This window comes from Suricata suricatta, chromosome 10, assembly GCF_006229205.1.
Source record: "Suricata suricatta isolate VVHF042 chromosome 10, meerkat_22Aug2017_6uvM2_HiC, whole genome shotgun sequence".
Classification (NCBI taxonomy): domain Eukaryota; kingdom Metazoa; phylum Chordata; class Mammalia; order Carnivora; family Herpestidae; genus Suricata; species Suricata suricatta.
This window is the reverse complement of record NC_043709.1, coordinates 5,221,358-5,239,814: the sequence shown is the minus strand read 5'-3', so window position 1 is coordinate 5,239,814 and position 18,457 is coordinate 5,221,358. Positions and strand designations below refer to the sequence as shown.

Below are 18,457 nucleotides of genomic sequence, written 5' to 3'. Positions count from 1 at the left end.
TATCCGATACTTTCCCCTTCCTTGATTTACCCCCTCGTTCTGGTGCAGCATCTTCCTAGTCATCTCCTGAGGAAGAGTGTGAGGTGAGTGCTCTCGGTTCTCACTATTCAGAGGAGTTGTGTTCTGTAGAACATAACTCAGGTGCCATCGCTGCTTTGACTTTGCAAATAAGGAATCTGTGAGTAATGAGGACCAACTGGAAATGTCCCGAGATCCATCTTCATTCCGTCCTCGCAGGGCGCTGGGAAAGAAATCTAGCTCGGAAATACGTGTCTCTTAGCCCTGTGCAGGCTCGCCTCCCGTGCCTACCGGCAGCCTGGCTTGCCAGCAAGTCCGAGGCTAGTCCTGGCCCTCACAGGCGGCCCTTTTCCACTCCCTGGAAGCTTGTGGGATCTTCCGTTGGCCCCACCATCTCAAACTGCGATAATGAGCCCCGCCACAGCCCTTTGTTTATGCTTTGCCTAGAGAAGTACTTGACGGGTCCTCGCGATCTAGAAATGTAGGTACTTTTGTTTTGAAAAATTCCCCACATTGTTAATGAATTCCTTCCCTCCATTTTCTCTGGTCTGTCTTTCTGTAACTTATTTTAGTTGGATGTCATACCTCTTGCTCCATTTCTTCCTCCTGTATTACTGGTTGGGATTCTCTAGAGTAATCTAGATAGATGTCTCTACCTATACCTCTATCTCTTTCTATTGGCTCTTTCTACATAATCTATATCTATCTGTATCTTATTGGTTCCCTATCTATCTATCTATCTATCTATCTATCTATCTATCTATCTATCTAATCTATCCTTACGTACAAAATCATGGAGGCCAAGAAGTCCCACAGTCTGCCACCCACCAGGTGGAGACCCGGGGAAGGCAGTGCGGTCAGTTCCAGAGGCTGATGGTGTCAGTTCCAGTCCGAGGGTGGAAGGTTGGTGTCTCAGTGTAAGCAGCGAGGCAGAGAGAGTGCCTTCAGCCTTCCTCCCCCTTTCTGCTCCATCCAGGCCTTCCCCAGACTGGGGAGCCCCACCACTGGGGAGGGCAATCTGCTTTACTCTGCCCACTGATTCCAATTATAATCTTCTCCAGAAATACCCTCATGGACACACAAATAATATTTAGCGGAATGCAGGGCACCCCCCAGGCAAGTTGACATAAAGTTAACTCTCAAACCTCCTATATTCCATCTCTGTACTTTTGCTCTACTTTCTGAAATATTTCTTCAAATTTATAATCCAACTCTTCTACCAAGTGTTTACCTCTCTTATTTTTTTTTAATTTCCAAGGGCTCTTTTTCTTTATCCTTTTTATTGAAGAAAATGTTCAATGTTATGTGAGTTTCAGGTGCACATCGGAGTGACTTGACAAGTCTACACAGTATGTTATGCTCCCCGCAAGTCACTGGGAGTTCTTTCTAAATTCTCAGGATGTTCTTTTTTAATAGCATCCTGTTCTTGTTTCATGGCTACTGGATCTCCTCTTCTTTCTCCAAGAATGTCCCTGGTAGATTTTTTGGGTTTGTTTTTCAAGTTTTCCTCCCCTCAAATAGTCTCTTTTTTTCCCAAGTGGCTTTTCTCTGATTATTGTCTGTTTGGTTTTCCCATGCACCCCGCTCTCCTACCGTGTCTGGTCATCTCTGGTTGTGCGCTCAGGGAACTAAGAGCTGATTGGTCTTTCCACGTGCGTGTGTGGGGCCTGGTGATGTGAGCTTCTCTGAGTCATTTGGCTGGCCTGTTTTGTTCGGGAAATGTTAATACATCCATATCTGAAGACCTTTCTCCTTTGGCTGATCAAATTCCTCAGAGAAAACTCTTCTAATTTCTTGTCTGGAGAGTGGGGACTAGACTGCTGGTGGTCTAGGACGTGGGTGAGAAAATACTAGGATTTTCAGTACCTTCAGCACACCTGCCCCGAGGGATTCTGCCTTAGCCTCCCCAGTGTGTAACCTCCAGGCTTGCCTCTTGGTTTCCTGGGGTCGAAGAGAAGGCACTGGGCTTTAGCTATTCCGTGGGTGGATGACCAGTCCCCTCCTTGTGTTAGACAAGCCTACCATTCACGTCCTGGGCCAGCCTGTCCTCAAGCCTCTTGGGGATTTGCGATTAAGTCCAGTTGGTCTTAACTTTCCTCACCATAGTTTGAAGAAGTCCCTCTAGCGCTCTTTTCACAGGGCTTTGGGGGAGAAAAGGTAGATGTAGGTATTACTGAATCTTCCACCTCTACTGAAAGCCCGTTCATTTCTTTAAATGTCCATCTGGCCCATTTGCTCATGAGTTTCCTCAGGTTAAGGAGTGGGTCCAGTTCATGTCCAGGTCCCCTGAGTGAGCACAGGACTTAGAGTGAATCCTAGTCTGATGTTTTAGAAGAGAAGAGCAGCATTGACCTTCCCAGGAGTCTCAAGCCAGGAGATCTGAGTTCAAATCCCAGGTCTGGTACTGACCTGCTGGAATTGGACAAGTCAGTTTCTTTCTCTGTGCCACAGTTTCTCCATCAGCAAAACGGATAGACCTAGATTACCTCATGAAGCTGATACAAAACAGAAGCAGGAAGGTGTGTATGTGAGCCCTGGGTGAGCACCACGCCTCTGTGGGTTTAGTGGATGGCAATTCAGAAAGCAGGGAAGCAGCATTAGAAATGGCCAACAGTGAGGGAATACAGGATTGGGAGTCAGGAGAACCGGGCTGTAATTCTGCTGCTGCTGTTTAAAAAAATTTCTTTTTCATTTATTTATTTTTTGAGAGACAGAGAGACAGAGCACAAATGCGGGAGGGGCAGAGAGAGAAGGAGACACAGAATCCAAAGGAGGCTCCAGGCTCCGAGCTGTCAGCACAGAGCCCAACGCAGGGCTCGAACCCATGAATTGTGAGATCATGACCTGAGCCAAAGTCCGATGCTTAACCAACTGAGCCACCCAGGTGCCCCTGCTGCTTTTTTTTGTAAATATTTTAATCATGTCTCCTTTTTTCTTACATCCGATTTCTTCTCCTCCATCATCATCATCATCTCGTAAGTATTAATGCAACAAGAAAAATGCAGCTTCTGTGGGGCTCCTGGTTGGCTCCGTCAGTAGAGTGTGTGGCTCTTGATCTCAGGGTTGTGAGTTCAATCCCCATGTTGGGTGCACAGATCACTTAAAAGTTAAATCTTCAAGAAAACGTAGCTCCTGGGGCGCCTGGGTGGCTCATCTGTTAAGTGTCCAGCTCTTGAGTTCAGCTCAGGTCACGATCTCACAGTGTGTGAGTCTGGATTCATCACTGGGCTTCGTGCTGACAGTGCGGAGCCTGCTCGGAATTCTCTCCTCTCACTCTCTCTGCCCCTCCCTCTCTCTTTTTCAAAGTAAAGAAATAAACACTTAAAAAATGCAGCTTCTGTCATCCAAAGAGCACTTCGTGTGCTCTAGGAACTTGCTAAGCACTGTGATTATATATAATGAGGTATAATTTTATTTGATTGTTATGGTAACCTTACGGCATAGGTTTATTAGAATCACCTCCGTTTTACATTTAGAAAATGGAGATCCTGGGTGAGCGACTGGCCCAGGTCACAGAGCCGGGCAGAGGTGGGCAACGCCTCTGACCCAGCGTTGCCTGACTCACTAGCTTGCCTCTCTCTGAACTTGGCCATCCCAGGGGGCCCTGGGGGCCTCCTTAGCTCCAGTGTTCCAGGATTCTTCGCGAGCCCCGGGGCTCCATGTTCTGGACTGAGAGGCTGTTTCCTTGCTGACCCTCATTTTCACTGGTTTCACATCACGAGTGTTTCAAGGTGTTTTTTTGTAAAGTTAAAATACACTTTCACAAGGTTGGCGGATCTGATGCAGACTTTTAGACACTGTTTGGCTTGGCATAGCTTCCAGATGTCTCCCAGCCACTGTTGCTCTATATTTCTTTTTGCCAGGACCGAGATCAGAAATAACTCAACTGTGAAAAACATATAGGAGCTTGCCAAGAGCCCCTGAGGAAGATGAATTGCCGGTGGGTTATTTTTCCCCCTTGCGTCAGAAGCGTGAAGGAAGGTGGGGAAGGAGCGAGGTTCTGAAAGACCCGAGTATATTTAGGCTCCAGGGCTCATTCCATTTTAAGAAAGATGACCCCATCAGACCGTCCGGCCATCCTCTGCCAGCCTCTTGACGCCCGTCCGTCGGGCCTCCTGGTTAGGGCTGCTGTAACCCACAGGCCCCAGATTTGGTTGGTGGGATTCCAACTGGCAAGAAGCATTTTCATCTTGTGGCATTAAGACTTATTTTTTTTGATGGTCAGTCTTGAAGCTGTCTGTGACTGGATCCTGCTTGAGAGGTGGCCCTCAGTGCCGAGGCGGAGCTGTGACGCGCAGGGAGTGATGGGCCGTTACCCGGCCGAGTGCCGTCCTTGTCCCGGCGCGCTGGGGACGAAGACCGGACTAGCCACGGGCCGTACTGGAGGTTCAGAGAGTGCGACGCTGAAGCAGGTTAGATGCTAGAACAAGGAGTCTTTCATTCATTCATTCATTCATTCATTCATTCATTCATTCACCTGTCTGCACACGTGTCTCAGGAGACTTCATCGTTTTGTGTTCGCATCAGGATGGAGGACTCTGGACTTCCCTTCCTCCTGGCCCTCCTGTGCCATCATTTAACAGAGAAGAACAGACTAAAGGGAAGTTCTGGAAAGTTCTCAGAAAGAACTTTTGTTTCTGGCACTCTGCCAGATTAGATACCTTTTATAACTCCCCTGATTATAATGAACATTCTGGATAAAATATTTTTTGACTTTCTTTCTTTTTTTTAAACACTGCTGAGTTGATATGAAAGCAAGTACATGATAAATCTCTGAAATGCAGTGAGGCTGGGAGCCTTTACCTCCTGGCTCTATAGCCACGTGAGATGCAAGGAACAGGGAATGAACGCCGGACCTCCCTCAAGGGGAGGACCCACTAGGAGACCCCTCAGAGCTGGAGTCGGAAGGGCCACATCCAGAGCACAGGAAAGAGCGAGAAGCAAACCTCACCCTGCAGAACAGAACAGAAAGGAAACCAGGTTCTTCTGAACTTGACATTGAGCTAAGAGGAAAAATAGCTCCCTTGGCAATTTGTAATCACGAGCTGGCCCTCCCACGATTTTCAGTTTGAATTCACGCTCCTGGTGGGGTTCAAACAAACCCAAGCAGAGAACGTAATTTCAGGTGGCCCTGCTTGGTGGTGCCTCCAGTCAAGAGCGGAGAGGAGCCCCGAAATCTCTCTTGAGGAATTCAACATGTTGGTCTCATAGAATGTCCACAAATAAAGCTCCTGAGAAAAGGAACAGGTCACAGTGAAGAACAGTAGACTTCCCAAGGAGACGAAGACACAAGAGACGGTAGAAACCGATCCTTAAAGCCTTTAGATTTGAAATGATCATATGCAACCTACAAACAAACTTAAAAGAACTATTTCTGTGTTCTTAAAGACATCAAAGAGAGGCTTGAAAATAGGAGTAGGGAGGAAGAGACTGTGATGAAGGCCAGACTTGGGACAAAAAACAACAACAAGGAAAACGCGCAGAGATGAGAAATGGAATACTTGGAATTTGAAACTCAATGGACGGATTGAACAGCAGATGAGATACAGCCAAAAAGACATTCAGTCGACTGGTAGAGCCAAGGGAGTTACCCAGAAGAACAGAGGGGGCCTGATGTACATCTACTCAGAGTTCTGGAAGGAGATCATCCAGTAGGGGAACAGGCAGTATGTGGAGATAAGGCCTGATAGTTGTGTAGAATGCCCAGGTCCAAGAAGCCCACTGATTCAAGTCAGGTAAATAAAAAGAAACTCACATGTAGACAAATGACAGTAAAACTGAAACATTCGGGGAAGAGGGAAGACATTGAAAGCCTCGGAAAAAACAAGATTCTCGCCAAAGGGTCAAGAAGTGGATTTACAGCTGATTTCTCCCTCTCGATAATGGAACTCCTGAGACAGTGGAACTGTATCTTCGATGCACTCAGAGAAAAAAATAACTGTCAAATTAGAGCTTTGTCCTGTCCTCAGGAATGGCAGCACAATAAAGATGTGCTCAGACAGGTGAGAACTGGGAGATTCTACTGTCGAGAGAGCCTTCCGGCAGAACATTCTAAAGGTACTGTACTTAGGGCAGACTAAAAACCATTCCAGAGAAAAGGCAAAATACTTAAGGAAAAACGGGCAAAGATATTGGCAAATATTTGGAGAGAAACTAAGAAAAGTATGGATGGTTTGACTCCATAATAATAATGTCTAATTTAGGGGCGCCTAAGTGGCTCGGTCAGTCAAGTGTCTGACTTCAGCTCCTGTTATGACCTTTCTCCTGCCTCATGGGTTCAAGCCTCGCATTGGGCTCTGTGCTGACAGCTCAGAGCCTAGGGCCTGCTTCAGTTTCTGTGTCTCCTTCTCTCCCTGTCCCTTCCCTATTCATGCTCTGTCTCTCTCAAAAATAAATACACATTTAAAAAATGTCTAATTTATGGGTGGGAAAAAATAGGCTAATACTAAAATACCAGATGATACCATATAATTTTGGAGGAAGTGGTCAAAATTAAAGTTTTCAAGTCCCTCCCATTATTTGGGAGGAGGGCAAGTATATTGATTAAATTTAGACTTTGTTAGTGAACTGCTCAGGGTTAAAATAGCTAGGGGAAGCACAAATAACTAGTCGCTGGATGTATAATTTCTAAACAGAAAGAAAAGAAAAATAAGATAAAAATCTCAAATGGTTGAAAAAAGGCAAAGAAGGGGGTTGGGGACAGAAAGCATTAGAATGAACAGAAAATACATTATGAAGGGGCGCCTGGGGGACTCGGTTGGTTGAATGTCCGACTTGGCTCAGGTTATGATCCCAGCGCCATGGATTGAGCCCCACATCAGGCTCCATGCTGAATTCTCTCTCTCTCTCTCTCTGCCCCTCTCCCACACTCATGCTCTCTCCCTGAAAATAAAAAAAATTAAAAAAAAGAAAATATATTTAGAGACTATTAATCTAGATTAATGTTATCAGCAATACAAATCAAAGGACTATGCTCTTCAGTTAAGAGATGATTGTCAGATTGGATTTCTAAAATACCTAGGTTATGTTCTGTTTATAGAAGACATGTCTCAACCGTGAGGACCCAGAACTGTTGAAGGTCCAAGTACCGAAGAAGAACGCTAAGCAAATACGAATTCAAAACAAGGTTACCATGGTTGTGACCGTATTCACGCAGGATAAAAGTAGACTGCAAGAGAGGAGGGCATTATTACGGATAAAACGGTCGCTTAGTGGAAGGTTCAAATCCGCCTGGAACCAGTAACAGTCCTGAATTTACACAAGACTAATACCATCGCTGCACAAAAAAGAAACAAAGATGGAAAGAAGGAAAGTTTGGACATATCCACCTTTGTGATTGGATATTTCTAGACTCTCTCATTCAAGGTACGGAAAATTTGAGGAACACAATTGCAAGTTTAACATAAAGGTATAGAGGTTACGGAATCCCAAGCACATCTCTTTAGGCTCACGTAGAACATGCAGAAAATATGCCAGACTATAGGGGCTAACCTGAATAAATTTCAAAGATTAGGGCTGCAGGCTGGATCTCCTGGGACCCGAGGTGGAGGCTGAGGAGTAGGACGTTTACTGGGGGGGGGCTGTCCCAGGCTTGGCAGCAGTGGGAGGGCGGGGTGCAGGCCGGGCAGCAGGAAGCCTCAGCCAGCGCTGTGGAGAGCTCCGCGGCCGGGTGGTCCTTCGGCGTGGTCCCCGGCTGGGGGGAGGGCCCAGGCCTTTCTCTTCCCACACTGATTGGATGCAGGCAGCCACGTTGGGGACCCCGGAGCTGGGGTGTTGCATTAAGAACATGCAGATTTTGGGGGCTCCTGGGGGGCTCAGCTGGTTGAGCAGCCAACCCTTGACTTTGGCCCAGGTCATGATCTCACAGTTCATGAGTTCGATCCCCACAACAGGCTCTGCGTTGGCAGCACAGAGCTTTCTTGGGATTCTGCCTCCCTCTCTCTCTGCCCCTTCCTTGTTTGCATTCTCTCAAAAATAAATAAATAAAAATTTAAAAGTAAATAAATTTTAGAAGTTTATTTATTTATTTATTTATTTATTTATTTATTTATTTAGAACCAGTGAGGGAGGAGCAGAGAGACAAACGGGGAGACAGAGGATCCGAAGCGGGCTCTGCATTGACAGCAGAGAGCCTGATGTGGGGCTCGAACTCATGAACCTCGAGATCATGACCTGAGCTGAAGTCAGATGCTTAACGGACTGAGCCACCCAGGCACAATAAATAAACACATCCATACATACACAGAACCCCAAGAAATGCAAGGTGGGGACTTTGGCGGGAATCCTAAGCCCCAGTCCCGACCTGCATGTCCAGACTCCGGGTGAGCGCGGGGTTGTCACACTGTCAAATGCCTGGGCAGCAGCTCATCAGAGCTGCCCTCGGACTGAGGCATGGCCCTGGTTGGGCAAGGCCAGTTCTTCGGCCGGGGCAACCCCCAAAAGGCCGACCATGAGGGGCCACCTCCCAGCAGCTCCCTGGCAGCTGGGAGAGTGAGTCCTTCCGTCCTGCAGGGACACCTCGGCATCCAGCCCGGTCTGTACAGACAAGGTTCTCTGATTATTACCCAAAAGCATATGAAGGGGACAACCAAAAAGATAACTAAAAAATAAAAAAGCTCAGACTTCTGGGAACTTGAGAAAATACACCTGAAGCAGACTCAGGGGCCGAAAGAGAACTCATGACTCAAATGAGAAAATACTTAGTAATGACCAATAACAAAAATACTTGTATCAAGCCTTGGAGATGCAACCAGGGCCATGTACTTAGAGGAGATTTAGGACCTTAAATGCTTGTGTTAGCAAATAAGAAATGCCCGAAATTAATGCGCAATGCGGCCAACTTACACAGTTAGAGCAGGAACAAATAAACCTGAAGGAATCCAGTGAGTAGGACCAAAAAAAAAAGAGTTAATGCAATAGAAGGCAAACATGGAGAGAACGGCTGGAAATGAAACATGATTCTTTGACTTCTCAAAGTGTCTGACAAGATTAACGAAGGTGAGAGAGTACAAATCAATAACACTAGCAATGAAAGGATGAACATAATATAGATGCAGCGTAAATCAAATGGATAATATATGGAATATTGTCAATTACCTTAATGCCAGAAATGTGAAGTCTTAAAGGAAATGGTCAGATTCCTAGAAAAATACCACGTATCAAAATTGACTCAAGAAGTAATAGAAAACCTGAATGGTCCCATAATAATTTTTTTAAGTTTATTTGTTTATTTTGAGTGAGAGAGAGTGCGAGAGCACATGAGCAGGGGAGGGCCAGAGCTCTGAGATGGAGAGATAGAATCTTGAGTAGAACCTGACGCAGGGCTCGAACTTCAAACTGTGAGATCATGACCTGAGCTGAAACCAAGAGTCGGGTGCTTAACCAACTGAGTCACCCAGGTGCCCCCGCCCGATAGTTACTAAATAAATTAAATTAGTAAGTTAAAATCTTCCCATAAAGACAATGTCAGTGCCGGACGGGTTTCTAGGTAAATTCTGCTAAAGTTTCAAAGCACTGATCATGTCAAGCTTACCCAATTTCTATCCCAGGGTGGAGAAACATAGTCAACTTACTTTATCTTGATAATCAGGTCAAGACGGTACACTAAAGAATAACATCAAAAGTTAATTTCACTCATGAACATAGATTGAAAATTTATCTTAAAATATTAGTGCTGCGAGCCAAGATACTGTCAGGTACGGAGCGAACGGATGCTTGCTGGAGGGGGTGGGGGAGGGGGAGTAGGGGACGGGGACGAAGGGGGCACCCGCCAGGATGAGCATCGGGTGACGTGCGGAAGTGGTGAGCCACTGTGTTGCACAGACTAATAGTACACTGTATGTTGACTAGCTGGGATTTAAATAAACCTAACAAGAGAGGCACCTGGCGGGCTCAGTAGGTTAAATGTCTGACTCTTGGTTTCTGCTCAGGTCATGGTCTCAGGGTTTGTGGGTTTGAGCCCCTGACTCTTTCTCTCTCTGTTCACTCACTCTCTCTCCCATTCTCTCTCTCTCTCTCAAAAGAAATAAACAAACACAAAGAAAAACTAAAAAGAGTAAAAACATGGAAAATTCAACAATAATAATTGAAAAAATTTGTACATCATGATTAAGTTGTGTTTATCTTATGAATGCGAGGTTGACTAATTATTAGGAAATTATTATTTAAAATTTTTTTAATGTTTTATTTATTTTTGATACAGAGACAGAGCATGAGAGGGGGAGGGGCAGAGAGAGAAGGAGACACAGAACCAGAAGCAGGCTCCAGGCTCTGAGCTGTCAGCACAGAGCCTGACGTGGGGCTCGAACCCACGAACGTGAGATCTGACCTGAGCCGAAGTCGGAGGCTTACCCGACTGAGCCACCCAGGCACCCATATTAGGGAATTATTTAAGATGATTTATGACATGAACAGTTTTAAGGGAAAAACATGATCATTTCATTAGATGATAAACTCAATAAAATTCAAGATTCATTCATTATAAAAATTCCATACAAGCCAGGAATTGTAAGGAATGTCCTGAACTTGATGAAGAGGAACGTCTATCTAAGCATCTAGATAGAGATGGAATCGTTCATAATAATAAAATATGAACAGTATCAACTTTAAGATCAGAAACAGACCAATGATGCCAATTCTTTTCAACATGGTCGTCAGGTTCTAGCCAGGGTTGTAATACAAGAAAAATGAATAAAAGGCATAAAGATCGAAAGAAAGCAACAAAACTAATCCTATGAGTAAATGATAGGATAATCTACGAAGAAAACCCAAGGGAGCTACCGACACATTATTAGAGTTAAATCTTTAACAATTTTGTTCAATATTTAAGAACACAATAAGTCAATTGTATTTTTATACGTCATTAACAATTGGTTAAAAATGTAATTAAAAATACTATTTAGCATAGTAACAAAAAGATAAATTACCTAGGAATTAACCAAAGAATGTGGCAACTCGTTATAGAGAAAATTATAAACTAAACGGTGAGATTTTGAAGAAAATTGACACAAATGCAGAAATATCCTGTGTTCTTGGATAAAAAGATTCAATATTTTATTTTATTATTTTTTTTAATTTAAAAAATTTTTAAATGTTTTTTAATTTATTTTGGAGAGACAGAGAGAGACAGCGTGAGCAGGGGAGGGTCAGAGAAAGAGGGAGATACAGAATCGGAAGCAGGCTCCAGGCTCTGAGCACGCTGTCAGCACAGAGCCTGATGTGGGGCTCGAACCCACGAACCGTGAGATCGTGACCTGAGCCGAAGCCGGACACTTAACCGAGCCGCCCAGGTGCCCCAAGACTCAATATTTTAAAAACTCAATCCCCCCCGGGGCACGTGGGTGGCTCAGTCGGTTAAGTGGCTACCACAAAGGATAAATGAGCTGAGTGTAAGAAATACTGTCTTTTCAACACTAACCCTTAGAAATCGTCTTTTCTCCCATGAAGAAAATTCCCTCTGATTTTTTTTTCTTGAAAGAGGCAGGCTTCTCCGCCCAGCCCTCTTTCCTGCACTGCTGGGCGCCCGCGGCGCAACCTAAGGCTGGATCGAAGCCAGAGGGGGTCCCAGAGCCAGAGCTGGTGTGGGCTGCGTCCCTTCTGGAGGGACAGCTTTCACCAGGCTCCAGCCAGTTTTGTCACCTACAAGGTGGGCCTGGGCAGAACTGAGGGGGCGCGGTGACAGTCTGGTGCGGGATGTGGCGTGGGAGGGGGAGGGACTCAGAAAAGCGGAGCTTCAGGCTTGAGGGACTCTGTGCAGAGAAGCCCCTCGCAGGGCAGGGAGGCGGGGGAGGGGCTGTGGGCGGGCGGCCTGCAGGTGCTGGCCGCTGGGTCCGGGTGGCAGGCCGCCTGGTCTCCCTGAACCACGGTGGGACTTGAGAAATGAAGGGAAGGAGCCAGTGTGGGCTCAGCCTGGGCTCTGCCCCTGCCTCACACCGGACAGGTGGCCTCGGACAAGTCTCGTCAGCCAGGTGCCATCCTCATCCCCTTGGAGGCAGAGACGCCCATCAGGCTTCTGCTTCCTTCACAAAGGGAGAGGTCGGTGTGACCTAAACGCCTGGGAGAAGCCCGGGATGTCCGGAGCCCCGGCCGCCTCCCTGGGGCCGCGCCCGGCAGGCCCCGTGAAGAGCGCAGCCGGAAGTGAGCACCCCTGCCAGGAGTGCCCTGGGGGCTCGCGGTCGTCTTGGGGGGAGCCGGGGACCAGGGGGTCAGACCCTGCGCTGCTGTCCCGGAGTCTGTGTTTATGCGCTCGGGTTTGCAGCCCAGCAGGACGGTCCTCAGACAGCAAACAATGATCTGACCCAAAGTGTCAGTTGTGAGGTTGAGCGGTGCCGCCTTTGGGGACGTCCCCAGGGGGGTTCCAATGCTAATGCCTCCTGAAGCCCAAGGGCCACAGGAACGAGTGGGGGTGGGTGGGGGTGGGGACAGTGGTGTCCAGCAGACAGGGTGGGCACTCACTGTTGCCAGATGTTTTTGTTTTCCTAAAACCTGGAAATCTGAATTTGGGCATGAAACCCGATTTTTAAAAATGTTGGCCACCAATTATAATTTTTTTGAAAAACTCTGTAGAGATTGAACAAAAAACCGTACACCTCTCCCTCTGTGCCCGGCCTGCCACCACCTGGGACTTCTTTCCAGCTGGCCTCCCTGTCCCCTGCGGAGCACAGGAGAGCCCTCGATGGCGCGATGCTGCTGCCCCCCTGTGGCCACGAGGGGAGGTGCCGGCTGGGATGGGGATGAAGAGGTCTGGGACCTTCCGCAAGGACCCTGGCCCAGGGTCTCGGCTGCTCCCCGATCGTGGGCGCTGACATAGCCCTAGACCAGGCTCGGACTCCAGAGCTGTCCCTCTCGAATCCAGCACACTGTGACACGGGGAATGTCCCTCCTCTCTGGGCCTGTGTCCCCAGGGGTTTTGTGAGGGTTTAGTGGACGTCCAAGTGCCAAGTGAGGTGCAGGGTGACTGGTGTGTGTGAGTCTGTCCAGTCTTCATTTGCGTTCGGGGAGCTGCACTCGCCGGCCGGCTGACTCATGGGGAGCGCTAGCAACGCCCGGGCGCCCAGCGCTCTGTGCAGAGGGCCCTTTCATGTACCCTGTCCACCCCCGGGAGGCCGGTGCCACCATCGTCTTCATCTCAGCGGAGATGAGATGAGACCCTAGCGGACCAGTTAGGGGACCTGCCCCGTGGCACCTGGCTATGAAACAGCGGAGATCTTCTCTGTGGAAACAGCGAGGGGCCGGTGCTCAGAGGGAGCAGACCCGGCCTGCAGGTCTGGCCCCCTGAGCCCTTCTGGGGGCCTGGGGATGCATCGCTGTCCCAAAGGGAGGCAGAGGTGTCCTGGCTGCTTTATCCTGAGCCATACTGGGGACAGGGGGTCCGATTTGCCTTCACCATCTGAATCATTTTGGCTCTGGGCTCTCAGAGACAGGACACCTTGGGGAAACTGAGGACGCTCAGCACTGCTAAGGGGTCTGTGCGTCTCTGCATGTGCTGGTGAAGGGGGGCGAAGAGGACTATGACACTCAGATCAGCCTACATCTTGACAGCGTCCACTCTGACCTCTCGATAGACAGGAAGGGAAACTGAGGCGGGGAGGAGATGGCGATCCCCAGGTGGCTCAGGGACCGACACATCTTAGGGCAGGATCCTTTTCCCTCACCAAGGATGGGGGGCTCATTCCATGGAACGGGATGCAGGTGGGAGACCAGGAGGCGGCCTCACGCGGCCGGTGTTTGAGGACCCTGTGTGGCCTCCGCTCACCCCTTTAGACGGGACAAGAGCACATTTTCGCAGGAGGTTTGGTCTAACTGCGAGCAATGGCAGAAACCCACTGAAACCAGCCTTTGGAGAAACAGCATCTCCCTGGGACCTTTGAGGGAAGGAGTTGGGGGCTATTGGTGGGTCCGGCAGGGCTTCGGAGCCCTGCTGCCTCCAGGGGCCTGGCGCACCTCGATGCCTATCTGAGCCCCGCCTCCTCCCGCTATGTGAGCCACTCCTCCTTCCTGGGCTTCCTCTCTAATATGGCAATCGCCTCCTACCTCTCCGAGCTGCCAGGGAGTTCGATGGAAACAATGTGCACCCTCCCCTTCCCCACTGCGCGTGATTACGTTTGTGGTTAAATGGCTCATGTGTAACAAGTTGTTTAATCTCAGCCTCCTGCCCTCGGGGCCTACGGGACCGTGGCCGTCTTGTTGGTCACCATGTCATCCGTGCCTAGAATGGAGGCTGGCACTTGGTACACATTTGGGGAGTTAATGATAGACACACTCAGAGAGCGACACCCCTCTGATGTGTGAAAACCTCACCTCTGGGAAAGGTGGGAGACACTTTTGGGGAAGAGAAGGCCGCGATCCCCTTCCTCCACCCACCCCATGCCCTTGCCCCCCACCCCTCCCTCCACCCCCTCCCGAGGGAGCTCAGGACGCACCTGCCCGGGGCTGCAGTCCTGAGCCCAGCCACAGTCTTCGGTCCCAGTCCGGAAGGACCAAAGCCCAGGGGCATCAGATGCACATCTCACCTGTTCCCGGCAGGTGGCGCCCGTCCCCGCCCGCAGCCCGGTGGGCGCCAGGCCGCAGTGGCGGGTCCTGGTTGGGGGGCATTGATCGCAGTGTATTCGTTTGGCCCGGTGTGTCTGTCCACAGCTCCCGAAGGGCACGGACGGACTTTTGCTCCGCCTTCAAGGCCTAGCTCAGGGGCAGCTCCAGGGGAAGGGACCTTTCTACCCAGTGCCCAGCCTGAGGTTTTTCTGGGGAAGGTGCTCAATTATCGTGACTCGAATGATGGAATGAGGCTAGAGACGTCACAAAGGAGGGCTCAGGTCGTGGGAAGGAGGGAGGCCCCCTGGGTCTCATGTTTCATCTGTTAGAAGAGAAGAGATGCATAAATATATAAAATCATGTTTTTGAATAGGTAATGAGTGCACAAGGAAGGAGGGAGGGAGAGAAGAAGGGGGAGAGAAAGGAAAGGAAGGAAGAAATCCAAACCGTACGAAAGGGCAGAAAGTAAAACCTAGGTCTCTCTGCACCCACCCCCCAATCCCCTAACCCAGCTCCTCACCTAGAGGCCCCCTGTGGTTCTGGCTTCTTTTTTTTTTTAATTTTTAAAAATGTTTTTATTTACTTTTGATACAGAGAGAGGCAGACCATGAGAGGGGGAGGGGCAGAGAGAGAGGGAGACACAGAACCGGAAGCAGGCTCCAGGCTCTGAGCTAGCTGTTAGCACAGAGCCTGACACGGGGCTCAAACCCACGAATGTGAGATTTGACCTGAGCCGAAGTCGGAGGCTTAACCGACTGAGCCCCCAGGGTGCCCCGGTTCTGGCTTCTTGAGCATTCTTCCAGAGGCATCTTTCTGTCCATATCTGTGTGTTTGTGTACGTATGTGCGCAGGGGCGTGCACAGAGCCACAACTGTGTAGGAAAGAATGGTCTTATCGAAAGAACGCCTTAGCCAGAAAGGTTTGGGTCTGACTGGAGAGAGACCTTCTCGGCAGCTTGTGGGGGTGGGGAGGAGGGTGGAAAGCAAACCCCAAGTGGGTGCTTCGGAGCGACTCCCAAAGCTCGGGGACAGTGCTCTGTGGTTTGCAAGGCCCCCCCTTTTTTATTTTACGCTCAATGTTGGGTCAGAGGTTCCCAACAGGGGAGCAGGGCAAGAAGGGCAAAGGGACCTCTCCATGCCGCATAGCTGGTGACCGAGGACCCGGACTGCCTCTCCCTCCCCCTGATTTTCCACCTACCTGGTGGTGCGGGAAGGGGCAGAGGACCTGGGGGCTCTGACCTCTGTGACAGCGGCCCAGTGAGGGGAGGGGGGTGGGCACCGCAGTGGCCGACCACCCTCAGGCCCTTCCAATTCGAGGGTTCCTAAAGCCACATAGAGACCAGCCTTCAAACTATTTTCCTTTTCTTCCTCCTCCGCCACCTCCCCCCTCCCTCTTCCCTGCCTTGTCAGGAATCTGTAAGAAGAGTGGAGAGCGGATGGTAATTGCCCCCCGTGGAACTCACCTGCAATGAAAGGGTGTTAAATAACACGTAATTTACATGTCTTCCCTGTAGGAAATTATAGAATCGGAGCTTTCAAATTAGCAATAGATTTTTCTAATTGAATCTGTTTCCCGTACGGCAGGTGAAGTGCGAAATGATCAGGGGGTTCGGTTTCCCCTGCAAATGGACCACCAGACAATTGAAGGGATTAAATGCTTATTAAAAGTGCAGGTAAAATTGATATTATATTTCTGGGAAATGTGTCCACAGTGCAACATGGCAGGTGCATTTGTGTCCATAGGATCACTTTGCACAAGACAAAGGGGGTCTGTGCTCAGTGGGGAGGGGACGGGTCTGGGAGGAAGAAGGAGAACCGGCTGGCTGCCCCCGACCAACTCCCCTTTCTCCGACCAATTCCTGGCACACAGCTGGGCTCTGGGATTCAGACTTGGCTCTGGTGTGTCCTTCTGAGTCTGTTTCTTCCTCGATACGTGATAACCACAGGTGGGTACAGTGAGCGTCAGGTACAAGTGAGACAATGTGTGCAAAGCACTTAAAGTGGTGCTTGGCACTAGGTGCTCAGTAGTGTATAAGTACCGTGCGCTAACCGATGGCGCCACTGGAGCTCCTAGGTGCTCAGTAATGTAAATACATCTTACTACCAGTATTCCTACTTCTCTTTTTCACTTCAGTGTTGCTACTTATCATTACGGTGTTTGCCATATGTGTTTCTTGTCTGTGGCTGCATGATTCTCACCACGACATTGGTGACTTGGAACACGCGTTGATGAGCTCATGCTTTCCGTGGGCCGGGAGGTTGGGTATGGCTTGACCAGATCCCCTCAGCATCTGGGGCTCCCACAGGTCAGAATCGAGGTGTTGGCCCGGCGTCTATGGTCTCACCGCAAGGCTCAGCCAGGGGAGAAGGTGATTCTAGACACTTGTGGTTGTTGGTTGGGACTCCGTTCCTTGCTGGCTGTTGACTCCTTGCCATTGGGCGTCTTCAAGATGGTAGCTCCAACCTGGAGCATGCCAGCAAGAGAGGGGCCCTGCCAGCAGGACACACGTCACTATCTTGTGTAACCTCATGGCAAAAGTGACATCTCACCCCCTCTGCCATCGTCCATGGGCAAGAATCAAGTCACAGCTTCCCACCCACACTCCAGGGAATCAGCCTTTGTAGACGCGGTTCACCACAGTGACACTCCACTGGGCGCAGAGGTTTGGACACAGAGGACAGGCACCTCAGCTGGCCGTGGCCCCTTGCCTGTGTGATGACCCAGACCCACGTTCTTTTTTAAATTAAAAAAAATTTTTAATGTTATTTTTGAAAGAGACAGAGGGCGAGCAGGGGAGGGGCAGACAGAGAGGGAGACACAGAATCCAAAGCAGGCTCCAGGCTCTGAGCTGTCAGCACAGAGCCCGACATGTGGCTCAAACTCATGAACCATGAGCTCATGACCTGAGCCAAAGTCGGACACTTAATTGACTGAGCCCCCCAGGAGCTCCCAGTTTTTTAAAGTTAATTTATTTTGAGAGAGAGAGAGAGAGAGAGAACAAGCATGGGAGAGGGAGAGAGAGAGAATCCTAAGCAGGCTTTACACTGTCAGCGCAGAGCCCAATGCGGGGCTCACACTCATGAACAGTGAGATCATGACCTGAGCCACAATCAAGAGGCGGATGCTTAACTGACTGAGCCCCCCAGACACGCCTGATTCTCCAAACTGTTTAACACCAGGAGTCAGTGCAACCCTCGAGTGCTTTTCGGGGCTCAAGAGAAACCTCACTCAGGGAATCTGCAATCCCAAATGAGACTCCCACACCTTACGTGTTTAGAGGTTAAGAGAAGAATCAAACTTTTTCAACGCGATTTAGAGCTTGCAACAGCACTTCTTGACACATTGGCCTTGGCCGAAAAGAATTTCCACCAAAGGAAATCTATGCGGCAGAAGCCGGGATGGACGAGGGGCGGGTGGCTGGGAAAACCATTTGAAAGACGAAATCCTCAGTGGACATACCGTAGGGGGAAATATTGATCCCTTTGAAAATAAGCTCAGTAAAATGAAAATGAAAACAAAACTCATAAAGTAGAAACAGGTGAACCACACTGGAGAAGACCAACCAAGAAACGGAATTAACGTCGTTAGGAGCTTCAATCTGTTAAGTCGGAGTCTTGAAACTTAACGATAGCGATGAAATTCTGAAAATAAGCCAGGGGTCCGAAGGCTGGGCCAGGCACTCTGCCGTCTCTCGTGGCTCACGCTGTGTCCTCACCGAGCCTCGTGCTGATCCCCAGCGCCAGCAGCTCACGGAGATGTGGGCAGGTCTTTCCTCCATCCCGCAGCGGCACCCACCCTGGCACTGTCTGTCCCCCAGATAGAGGGACCTGACGGCCAAGAGATGTGCCCTTCTGGTCGGGGACCGGGGGGAGGTGGGACTCAGCGCTGGTCCTCCTGAGCTTAGGAGCCC

At 49.3% G+C, this 18,457-nt stretch overlaps 2 long non-coding RNA genes across 2 annotated transcripts; one reads left to right on the top strand and one right to left on the bottom strand.

Annotated features, from left to right (window-relative positions):
* Nucleotides 1–14,135: 14,135 nt before the first annotated feature.
* On the bottom strand, nt 14,136–15,315 carry LOC115305625. The gene is made up of 3 exons (XR_003914900.1): nt 15,276–15,315; nt 14,439–14,869; nt 14,136–14,224 (listed from the first exon to the last, which is right to left on the bottom strand). It is a non-coding gene; the product is annotated as an uncharacterized LOC115305625 (long non-coding RNA).
* On the top strand, nt 14,841–16,225 carry LOC115305626. Its single transcript, XR_003914901.1, has 2 exons — nt 14,841–14,920; nt 16,131–16,225. It is a non-coding gene; the product is annotated as an uncharacterized LOC115305626 (long non-coding RNA).
* The last annotated feature ends 2,232 nt before the right edge of the window (nt 16,226–18,457 follow it).